General features: G+C 43.3%; 1 protein-coding gene and 1 non-coding gene across 3 annotated transcripts in view; one reads left to right on the top strand and one right to left on the bottom strand.

Moving 5' to 3' along the window:
- FOXO3 (forkhead box O3) overlaps window positions 1-7,244 on the top strand; it is a 125,332-nt gene extending 118,088 nt beyond the window's left edge. For both annotated transcript variants that reach the window (XM_039237377.1, XM_039237376.1), the window contains exon 4: window positions 2,508-7,244. The gene's annotated coding sequence lies outside the window, so the exon portion shown is untranslated. The remainder of the gene's footprint in view (window positions 1-2,507) is intronic.
- A 2,254-nt stretch (window positions 7,245-9,498) lies between these two features.
- Window positions 9,499-9,605, bottom strand: LOC120235242. The gene has a single exon (XR_005529346.1). It is a non-coding gene; the product is annotated as a U6 spliceosomal RNA (small nuclear RNA).
- Between the last annotated feature and the right edge of the window lie 426 nt (window positions 9,606-10,031).

The following is a 10,031-nucleotide window of genomic DNA, read 5'->3' on the forward strand; positions in this document are numbered from 1 at the left end:
TAATCATAGGGTCTTCCCAGTGAATGGGGATTTGGTGTTCCTTTTAGAAGAATGCTTATATTTCTGTTCAACATTTATCTGATTTCTTTATGTTTTCAAAATCTGTTTGCTTTCTATTGCAGAGAAAAGTCACCTTTATGTCCACCTTTGTGTGGAGTGGGGGTTCTTTATTATTCTTGTGAGAATTGCCTCTAAACCTGGGCCTCTCCTCTCCTTGCTTCTCTTCTAAGCACAGGGGTTTCCTAGCAGATCAGGAGGCATTGCCTGAGAGACCCCCTGGGAGCACCAGGACTTAGTGCCACTGGGGGCCCCAACCTATTCTGTAGAAATGGAAAGAGTTCTGATCAGTGCATTGCCTTTTTCATGATAACTGCTCCCAGAAGATTCTGGGCTTTTTGATGAGGGAATGTGTATTTGGCCTGGGAATTTTCGTGGGTTGTTGCTCTAGACTGCCCAGTGTGGGCCTCCTGCCCCTAGTTTCAGGGCCAATGCCCTGTTCTGCTTAGCATGATGCCATGTTGAGGGTTTTAGGTGCCCTCTGCCCTCTTCCCTCCTGCGCTGACCCAGCTCCAGCATGAGAGCAAGCTGCATGCTCTGCCTCTGTACTTGGGGAATGAAGTATGTCACCTTCCCAGTATGCACTGGTTTCCATGGCTGAATAATTAACACCAGAGGGAACCAGGATAGGGTCTGAATTAGGTAATGCTTTACAGCTTCTCCCTTGGCACCTGGGGACTGTAGTCCCCTGATGACTAATTGCATAGTAATGTTAGACTGTGGTTTATTAAGTGTTATTGTGAAGGAAGAAACCCAATACCTTTCCAAAGAACATTGTCTGCACCCCTGTCCATTCATGCCTCAGGGGTCCCAGGAAGAGTAGCTAGAATAGCACTGGCTCACCCTAGATGGCTAAATTTCTCATAGATACTTGGATCTAGTATCTATTTTAGCTTTTTTTTTTTTTTTAAAGTAATCTCTACACCGAATGTGGGGCTCTAACTCACAGCCCCAAGATCAAGAGTCACATTCTCTACCAACTGAGCCAGCTAGGCGCCACTCTTTTAGCTTTTTTATGCTGTGAAGTCAACAAGTCCAGGATAATATTGTCTAGTACCTTTACAAAGCAAAGAATTCCATCAACCAGGGAAGCTAAATACTGGAGATGGGTGGGGCCTTTCTTCCATTCGTTCTTGTCACTGCCTCTGATAAACCAACCTAAGTGCTTCTGTCTGGAGCTATAACAAGGGTAACTGTGACCATGGATATGTAACATCACAAATACTATGCCCTGCTATCTTTCTGAATATTGATAGTGAAAAGTAAGATTGCCAGCCAGTCCAGCCACAAAAAAGACTGAAGTCCTAAATACATTTGTGAAAATTCCAATTGAACCTATAATATCTCACCTAAAGAGGGGAGAAGTAGATGTCTTCAATGTGTGAGTGTACTGATGCATATTTTGTGACTTGCTTGCCTTCTCTGATGAGAAGATCATGAGTTCCTGTTGCTTCACTCAGCTTTTCTATCCATTTCTTGGCTCAGAGCCATTTTCCCCTACCACAACAGTGGACACTGACTCCATAAACAAAAGATCTCAGGTGTTGAGGTCGGCCGTGTCAATTCCTTTAGCTACATCTCTATGAGTACACTTTTTTTTTCTAATCCTTTAACTTTTCTGGGCTCAGGGGTCGCATGAAATCTGATAAGACTAAATTCAGATACATTGAGAGGACCTCTCTTGTGCCTCACCATTGAAGACTATTGGAGGCAAAATAATAATAAGTTGTTAACTGTTAAAGGTATGTTTTGTGGGAGAGTTTTTTGGCCATAGGTGTATGTGTGCTATAATTTTTTTTTCTCTGCAGATTTTTAATACCAAAAAAATTCCTAAGAGAGCCCACTTAGAGATTACTTACTCCTTTAATAGTGAAGGAAGTCGAGATGATCTCTGTCCAGCAGTAGGGACTGATTAAGCCTTTGTGGAAAGTGGCCATTTTACTTCCCCCTAGTATTGGATGACAAACGAGGCTGATGAATCCAAACAGCCAGTGGGAGAGAACCGCCAAAGCATTGCTGGTCTGTTTAGGGTGACCACCTTTTCTGGTTTTAGCATGAAAGGTCCATGTCCCAGGACACCCCTCAATCCAGAGGTCTAGAGCAAAACCCCATCTGTACCCTGGACTTACCAACTTAAAAGGGACTACCGAAACACCCCTAACTTACCTTTCTTTGTTAACCTCCCGAAATGAATGACCTCGTTTCCTCTAGGCTTTTTCAACCTGAGAGCATCTTATAATGAAGCCCAGAAATAAGGTAAGTAGTCTCCATGCTTTATCCTAGGTTTTCAGACCTCTGAACCTCGTGTAGCAAAGCAGCTTCACTATGAGTACTGTTAGCTTGGAGGTGAGGTGAGGGGACAGGAGGCTGATGAAGTGTGACGTTGAGGTGCCTACGATTGCTGTTTGCATGCTCTTAATCACCTCTGGTTTTCTTTTCTCCTTCTGCAGACCCTCAAACTGACACAAGACCTACAGAGAAAACCCTTTGCCAAATCTGCTCTCAGCAAGTGGACAGTGATACCGTTTACAGCTTAACACCTTTGTGAATCCCGCACCATTTTCCTAACCCAGCAGAGACTGTTAATGGCCCCTTACCCCGGGTGAAGCACTTACTCTTGGAACAGAACTCTCTATATAAAGTATGCAAAATCTTCCTTGTACGGGGTGACGAGCCACCTGCCAGCAAAGGACAGCACCCTGTCAGCACCACCCACCCTTGTTCAGAGCACACCGTGAGCTCCTGTTGGCAATTCTGTGGTGTATTCATATCATGATGGTTTATGGGATGTTTTAAGTGTTGTTTTTGTGTTTGTTTTCCTTTGACTTTCTGAGTTTTTCACATGCATTAACTTGCAGTATTTTTATGTTAAAATGTTAATCATCCTTCTCCTGGCAAATTTAAAAACAGAGGAAAATGTTGTACCAATTACTGTTCTGGCTTTGGGCGTCACAAGCATTTGAGCCCTTGGAACTCCATAAACTAACAAATTACATAAACCAGAGGGGGATCTTCTTCCTTCTTTTGTTTGGTAGAAAACTATCCTTTTCTAAAAACCGAACAATGGCACAATTGTTGGCTGTGCACACCAGTTCAGGACTGAACCAAGCAGAGTGTAGCACTCAACCCAGTGTGTTTTTAGTTCTGAGTCAGGTGGTCTGGTGAGACCCCCAGCACCTGGTCTGTATTTGTCAGGTCCGTGGGGCCCCTGGTCTCCTGGCATGATCCTCAGCTAGTGCAGTGAACAGTGAGGGTATGTTGGTTAGAAATTAGTCTTTTCAAGAAAGAAGTCAGCTCAGCTGCCCACTCATTGCCAAACACCACTAGAAGATTTAGTTTTAAGGAGAAAAGGAAAAAAATGTAGTCCTGGTTTGCTTTGCAGAAGAAATGAACTCACGGGTGAGCGTTAAGCCTGCAGTGAAGAATGCATGAGAAGTACAAACCGGAGTCACTGTTTTCCTAAAATACACACCTTTGATTATTTTCAGCCTTGCTGCGTATAATCTGACCTACTAGACGTGTATGAATGAGAGGCAATAGCATACAAACTGATTTACACACACACACACACACACACACACAAACACGCACGCATATATATAAAAGCTTAGATTGTAATTGTACAAGTGACACAACGAAAGTACAAGATAGGGCGGTTTTGATCTCCCCCCTTTTCTGCTTCTATAGATTTCATTTTGTTTTGTTTTCAAAAAGTTATGGTGCTGTATAGGTGCTTTCTGTTTAACCTGGAAAGTGTGATGATATTAGTTACCCTCTCTGGTAGACAGAATAGTTGGGAACACCTTTGGTACATATGAAACTGGTGTAATGAAGCTCTGATTAGCACAGCATATGCATACTTCTCCAAAGTGATATATGAAGACTCTTTTCTTTGCATAAAAGCATTAGGCATATAAATGTATAAATAAATTTTATCATGTACAGTACAAAAATGGAACATTCTGCATGGAAGTTAGGAATACAGGCTAGTACTTCAGCACAGACCTCCCTGCATGAGTTCTCGCTGACACTTGCACCGTGCAGTGGGCACCGACTCCCTTCCACCAACACAGACGTGCCACCCAACCCCCTGCACCTACCACCGGCTGCCAGGGGCCCCTTTGTGCACCTTTGCTTTATAATTCCTCTGGGGGTGATATCGGTGGTGATAGCAGCTCCTAGCATAATGAAAGTTCCATTTGGTATTGTCACACGTCTCTCCCGCCTCGCGTGGGTTGTCATGTTTGAGTGATGGCCCTGTTGATTTCACCCTGCCTTTTACTGAATCTGTAAATTGTCGTGCAATTGTGGTTATTGTAGACTTGTAGCAATATCGCCTTTTCTAAACTGCTACACGTTTGTAATCTTCATTTTAAAAGTATGTATAATTTTTAAAAATATGTATTCTATTCACGTAGTCTACTTGTCAGTGAGACAGACTTTTGCTTACTGTATTCCTTTATAATAATGCTAGCCGCTTTCTTGGTTCCTTGGTAGTCTGCTATACACAAGAACTGTCGAGCATCCGTGAAAGAAGGCTACCTCTCTGGGTTCCTAAGAGATGCTGCCCTGGGTGGGGATACAGTTTAGAGGCAGCCGCAGCAGCGTGGGGACGGAAAGGTGGGGGGATATCAGGGACAAGGAGAATCCGGCGGGCTTGTGGCAGGAGAGACCAGAGAATTTCTCTCCTGAACTCAAAGAAATGAATAAACTAACAAAATATCTATTTGCCTTTGCAGTTTTGTAGACCCTGATTGCTACCTTGGCAATAAGAAGAGCAACCCTCAAATGTTTCAACTTTAAAACGTTGAATTCCTTTCAGACATGTGGCTTCTCATTTATTCTCCTTTTTTCTTGGTGTTTTTTAGATTTCAGGCAGAATGTCTGACAGAATGTCCTAGAACCAGATTATAATTTAATCTAAAACATCTGAAGGAGGGACAGAGGAGGTATGAGAGCAGGGCAGCCACAGAACACATCAGGAATATGGAGGGGAAGGGGTGCTTTGAATTTGTTGTGTGGTTTTTTCTTTGTTTTTTAATAATGCGGATAGCATCTACGTGTAGAGCATTGTGGAGAGCCGAAATCAGGTCAGAGTCCCGTGGTGGCGTGAGTTCCAGGTGGGAGTCAGGCAGGAGTGGAACAGTTAGGCCTATCCAGGATCACAGCAGCACCACTTTTAGTCGTGGCCACTGCCAGCTGGCCCCCCACCCGGAGGCCGGGCTCCCTGAGATTCGCCAGGTTCTCAGGTGGTCAGACGGGCAGAGGTGCGACCCTAAGACCTCCGTCCCTTATATTGAGACTCTGCTTTCAGGAAGGCCCAACCGTGTGGAGTTCTGAGTGTCGTGGGTCCTTCCCCGTAAGCCATCTGATCTGCAGCCTCTCCATGGAATACTTAGCAGGCTCTGGGGGCCCAGCAGCTGTAATGTTTGCATTCTGATGAGAACTATTCCAGGCTGTCCTCGGCCTCTAAATAAGCTGCTCTAGGGACCCTTCCACTTTTCGATGGGAAATTAGAAAGAATAACTAATGTTGAAAACATGACATGCACTCTGGGGTTCTGTTCTCCCTTCAGGTCTCCAGAACCAGATACCTTTTACCAAAGTCAGAAAAGAGCTTTATCATAAGCCTTCACTGTCCTGGTGTGAGGATGGGCTGCCAGGTTCAGCGTACCCATTAACTGTGAATGAATCCGAGGTTGATTTCCTTTATTGCATTTTCTTCAATGTAATAATTGCTGAAACCCGTGTTTTCTAAAAATTTCACAAGTTTGTCTTTCCTGTTAACAGGATGATCATGCACACACGTGTAGTAGGAGGGAAATTTATGTGTGTATTTGGTGTTGAGTTCAGGTATTGTGTGCATGTGTCACTTCACCACCCTGAGGTCAGATCCTCATGACTCCTAGCTCAGGACAGCTCTGCCCCGTCTCAGGGTGTCATTTCAGGTGGCTTCTGATCTTGTTAAAGATGGTAGGGACAGACTTCATCTGTACCCAGTGGATCCCACTTAAAGAAGATGGAACATTTGAATCTCTTGGAAAGACCATCAAGAGTAAAGCAGTCATTCAGCTTGCTCATGACATGGACTGGCAAAGGGGAATACAAATGTTACCCTTTCTCTCTGAAAGCAGAAGTAAACCCTGATAGCTCTAACTCTGATTTCCTTTTTCTTGCTGTAGTTGGGGAACATTGTAAGATTAGGCATACTGTTGTATTTTTTAATTTAGCAAAGTTTTTTGTAGACATGCAATCACTGGCAAAGAGGTACGAAAAAGCCAACCTCTCCTGAAAACTGGGGGCAGCGGGTGTGATGAGGGTAAAGTGAAGCCCTTGTGAAATCACGTCTGCCAAACAAGATCTTCTCCCAGATGCCCAAGTAACTAAAGAGTGTATTCTATTTGATCTAAACCTTCAGTGGATAACCCTTTATGCAGTTTAAATGAGTGAAATATTTTCCTCTTTAGGTTTATTTGTGTGTGCTTTTCTTTGATGAATGATTGGTTCTGAGGCCTCTGCCACACACCAGAATTATTTGTGTGGCTGCTTTAAAAACTGTCCGGGGTCACTTATTTCTCTAAAACTATCTCATTGCCTGGCAATCAGTCTTTTCTCGTATACTTGTCCTAGCACATTATGTACATGGGAAATGTAAACAGATGTGAAGGAGGACCAGAAAAATTAGTTAATATTAAAAAAAAAAAATGTATTGTGCGTTTTGGCTTCACATGTTTAACTTTTTTAAGAAAAAAGTTGCATGAATGGAAAAAAAAAAACCTGTATACAGTATCTGTAAAATTGTCTTACTTGTTTCAATTTCTTGCTCATTCCCCATTCAAACTAGAATTAAATATGGTGCATGGCCATATTCAGACACCTAAGAGTCAAGCAGCTGATACTTTGGTTTGAAGCACCTCATTCTTCTTTCCAAGCGAACACTATCATATTGCATTCTTACTGAGGATTTTGTCTAACCATATGTTGCCATGAATTAACTCTACCACCTTTCTTCTCAAAAATCAAAACCAAATTGATTTGGGAATCTTCCCCTTTCCAAATGAAATAGAGATGCAGTACTTAACTTTCCTTGGTGTTTGTAGATATTGCCTTGTGTATTCCATTTACAGCCGTAATCTAGTTTGTAAACAAGATGGTGACGCATGTAAATAAAGCATCAGTGACACTCTGTCTCACTCCAAGAAGTCTTTTGTTCTCTCTTCCCCATCCTTTAACCTCAGACATGAGCTAGCTGCGTATATGTCAAGGTCTTCCTGTGGAATTCCTTCACAGGCTGGGAGAGGCTTGAGAGACTCTGTCATGAGCTCTCTAAACTTTTTCTCCAGCCAACTTCCGAGCTCCACAGACAGCCAGACAATTTAATAAAAGCAGATTTATGGCATCGTTCATGGTGGCTGATAGTCATTTTGGTGTGCACAGAACCATGTTGCCCTGGAGGAGCTTTTAAGTAGGAAGGCGGGATTTAGACTCTCTGCCTTTACTGAGTGTGGGAGATTTTACCTAATAAGGTCCTCCTCGTGTGAGAGCAGCAGGTGAGCACCGGTCATCAACAGGGCCCTCCTGCATATTGAGAACCACACGCAATATTTCAAGCTTCTAGTGGCAACAGCACAAGTATTTCCTCAGTGTATACATTTAGGGCTTCTCAGTCAAGTGAGGGGGAATGCCACCCTATCATAAAACTAGCCCTCATAGCCAGAGTGACATTTTTCATTTTAAGAGAATAAAAATGTTTCAGCTTTTAGAAACTCCCTAGGATTGGGTTCAAAGTCCCAAGGAATATGATAGATTCTTATTTCAGACCAAGTAGGTAAATATTTTTAAGTTTGCCCTTTAGGATAAATTTTATATTGGTAGAGAGTCATGCCTTCAGAAGTCATGCCTTATGAAGGTAAGACTTCACCATCTTTTAATACCAAAGCCTCCCGGGAAAATGTATTTAATTTGAGATTGCTTCCCAGTTTTTATTTTGTCTCCCAAAAGATGGAACTCTAATACTAGCTATCCTAAGATTCTCAATAGAGAGTTCTCCCAAACCAGGTAAAAATCAACCAAAAACTGATTAAAGTTAATATTCAACAATTACTAAGTAAAGTGTGGCAGAGGCCCAGACTCTAACAGGCACCAGGAGAGCCAGGTCCTGGGCCCTGCCCCCATGAGTTTATACTCTCGGTAGAAGTATTTGCTCCACCTCGATGAATAAAGGGCTAATTCTTGCTGACTCTCCCTGCTTCAGCTTCTGGTTTAAAGGAGGAGGAATTTGGATTAATCTCTGTAACACTTTAGGGATTCAGTTTTGCAAATTAAATTCAAGTAATGAGGGGAAACCTTCAAGCTAGCAAATGTGACCTGCATTAAGCCAGTCACCCCCACAATGGCTGGAATACAGGAGTCGAAGGTAGAGGAAGGTAGAATTCATGGCCACTATCTGCCAGATGCTCCACCCCATCCCCACACAGCCTGTCCCCCTGGGACATGGAAAAGAAGGGAGATGGCTACCAGCAAAGGGTTGGCAATGGGCAGGGGAGCATGTTGGTAGCATGGAGGTGAAGAAAGGAGTGCTGGGAAGGGAACTCACCGTAGCTCTGTTTTTAGCTCCAGCCAAGGGAAGCAATGGTGCTGGGCTCTGAGGACTAGACACCTTTGGAACTAGAGGAAGAGGAGGACTTCCCCCTGGATTTCCTGAATTTGAGTGTTAAAGGAGGAAAACTATCAGCAATATGTAAGACCTGAAGGAAGAGTGTGTGTGTGTGTGTGTGTGTGTGTGTGTGTGTGTGTGTGTGTGTGGTTCTGCCAAGTGTCTGTCATATAGTCAGGACTCAAAGCTGCATTGTTGCATGTGTTCTCTGAGGATTTTCTAGAAACACTACAAACATCCCTACTCCCACTCAGGGGAGAAAAATGTGGATTCCCTTCTTGTATCAGCACAGGACCTCCTCTGAATCTTACCTTATCCATCTCAATAGCACCTAGAGTGCAAGGCATGGTCCTTGTCCAGAAAGATGGGCCGAAAGGAGCTGGAATGAAATGTATGGCTGCTGGCATGAGTTCTTACGTAGGTGAATCCTATGAATGCTACTAGGGATGTGATGGAGGGGCAGAGGAAGTAAAGCCAAGGTGGCCCAGAGGAAGGGAACATTTCTTTTTTTTTTTGGACGTTAGACAGATATCTGTACTTCAAAATGTAACATATAATTGTTCTCATGATATTCTGTGGACAAATAGGGACATATTGGGGAGGATGCTAGATGAGTAAGTAATCATTTGCAAAGCTCATTAGTGGTTCACATATTGTCACTCCAAAGTGAAGTGTCTAGGTAGTTAGTTGACTCTTGACTATCTACTCCTGCACCATCAGCATTGAATTAGTAGATTAAAAATACTGTTGCCAACGTTGCAGTATTGCAACAACTTTTTTCCCCTTAAAAATATGGAATGCTTCACAAATTTGCGTGTCATCCTTGCGCAGGGGCCATGCTAATCTTCTCTGTATCGTTCCAATTTTAGTATATGTGCTGCCAAAGTGAGCACAGGAAGGGAAGATTTCAATGGAAAGGCAGAAATGAGTTTTCTAGCTCAAGTGATGAATCTCAAGGATAGAGGAGGCAGGAAAGGCTGGATCATATTTGGGAAACAGTGAGTTGTGGGCTTATTTGGGGCTTAAAGAGCTCAAAGAAGATCAATGAGAAGTCAGGCAAGAAAAGTGGGCTGCTAGAAAATTCCAGAACAGTGTCTTGGACTCTGCTAGTGGGATAGGAATAGGGCAGGGACCTGTTTCAAGTGGGCCTTTAGAAAGGTCACAAATGTGGGAGGTAGATCCCAGGAGGAAGATGTTGAGGAAATGAGAAGTCATGGTTTTTCTGGAACTGTTTTCACAATATGCTGCCCACAGAAAATGATGATGTGTATTGCTCACTGGGATGACAGAGAAAGCTGCTCCAAGTCCCGGGCCCTAGA

This window comes from Hyaena hyaena, unplaced genomic scaffold (assembly GCF_003009895.1).
Source record: "Hyaena hyaena isolate Hyena2069 unplaced genomic scaffold, ASM300989v1 scaffold_123, whole genome shotgun sequence".
NCBI classification, from domain to species: domain Eukaryota; kingdom Metazoa; phylum Chordata; class Mammalia; order Carnivora; family Hyaenidae; genus Hyaena; species Hyaena hyaena.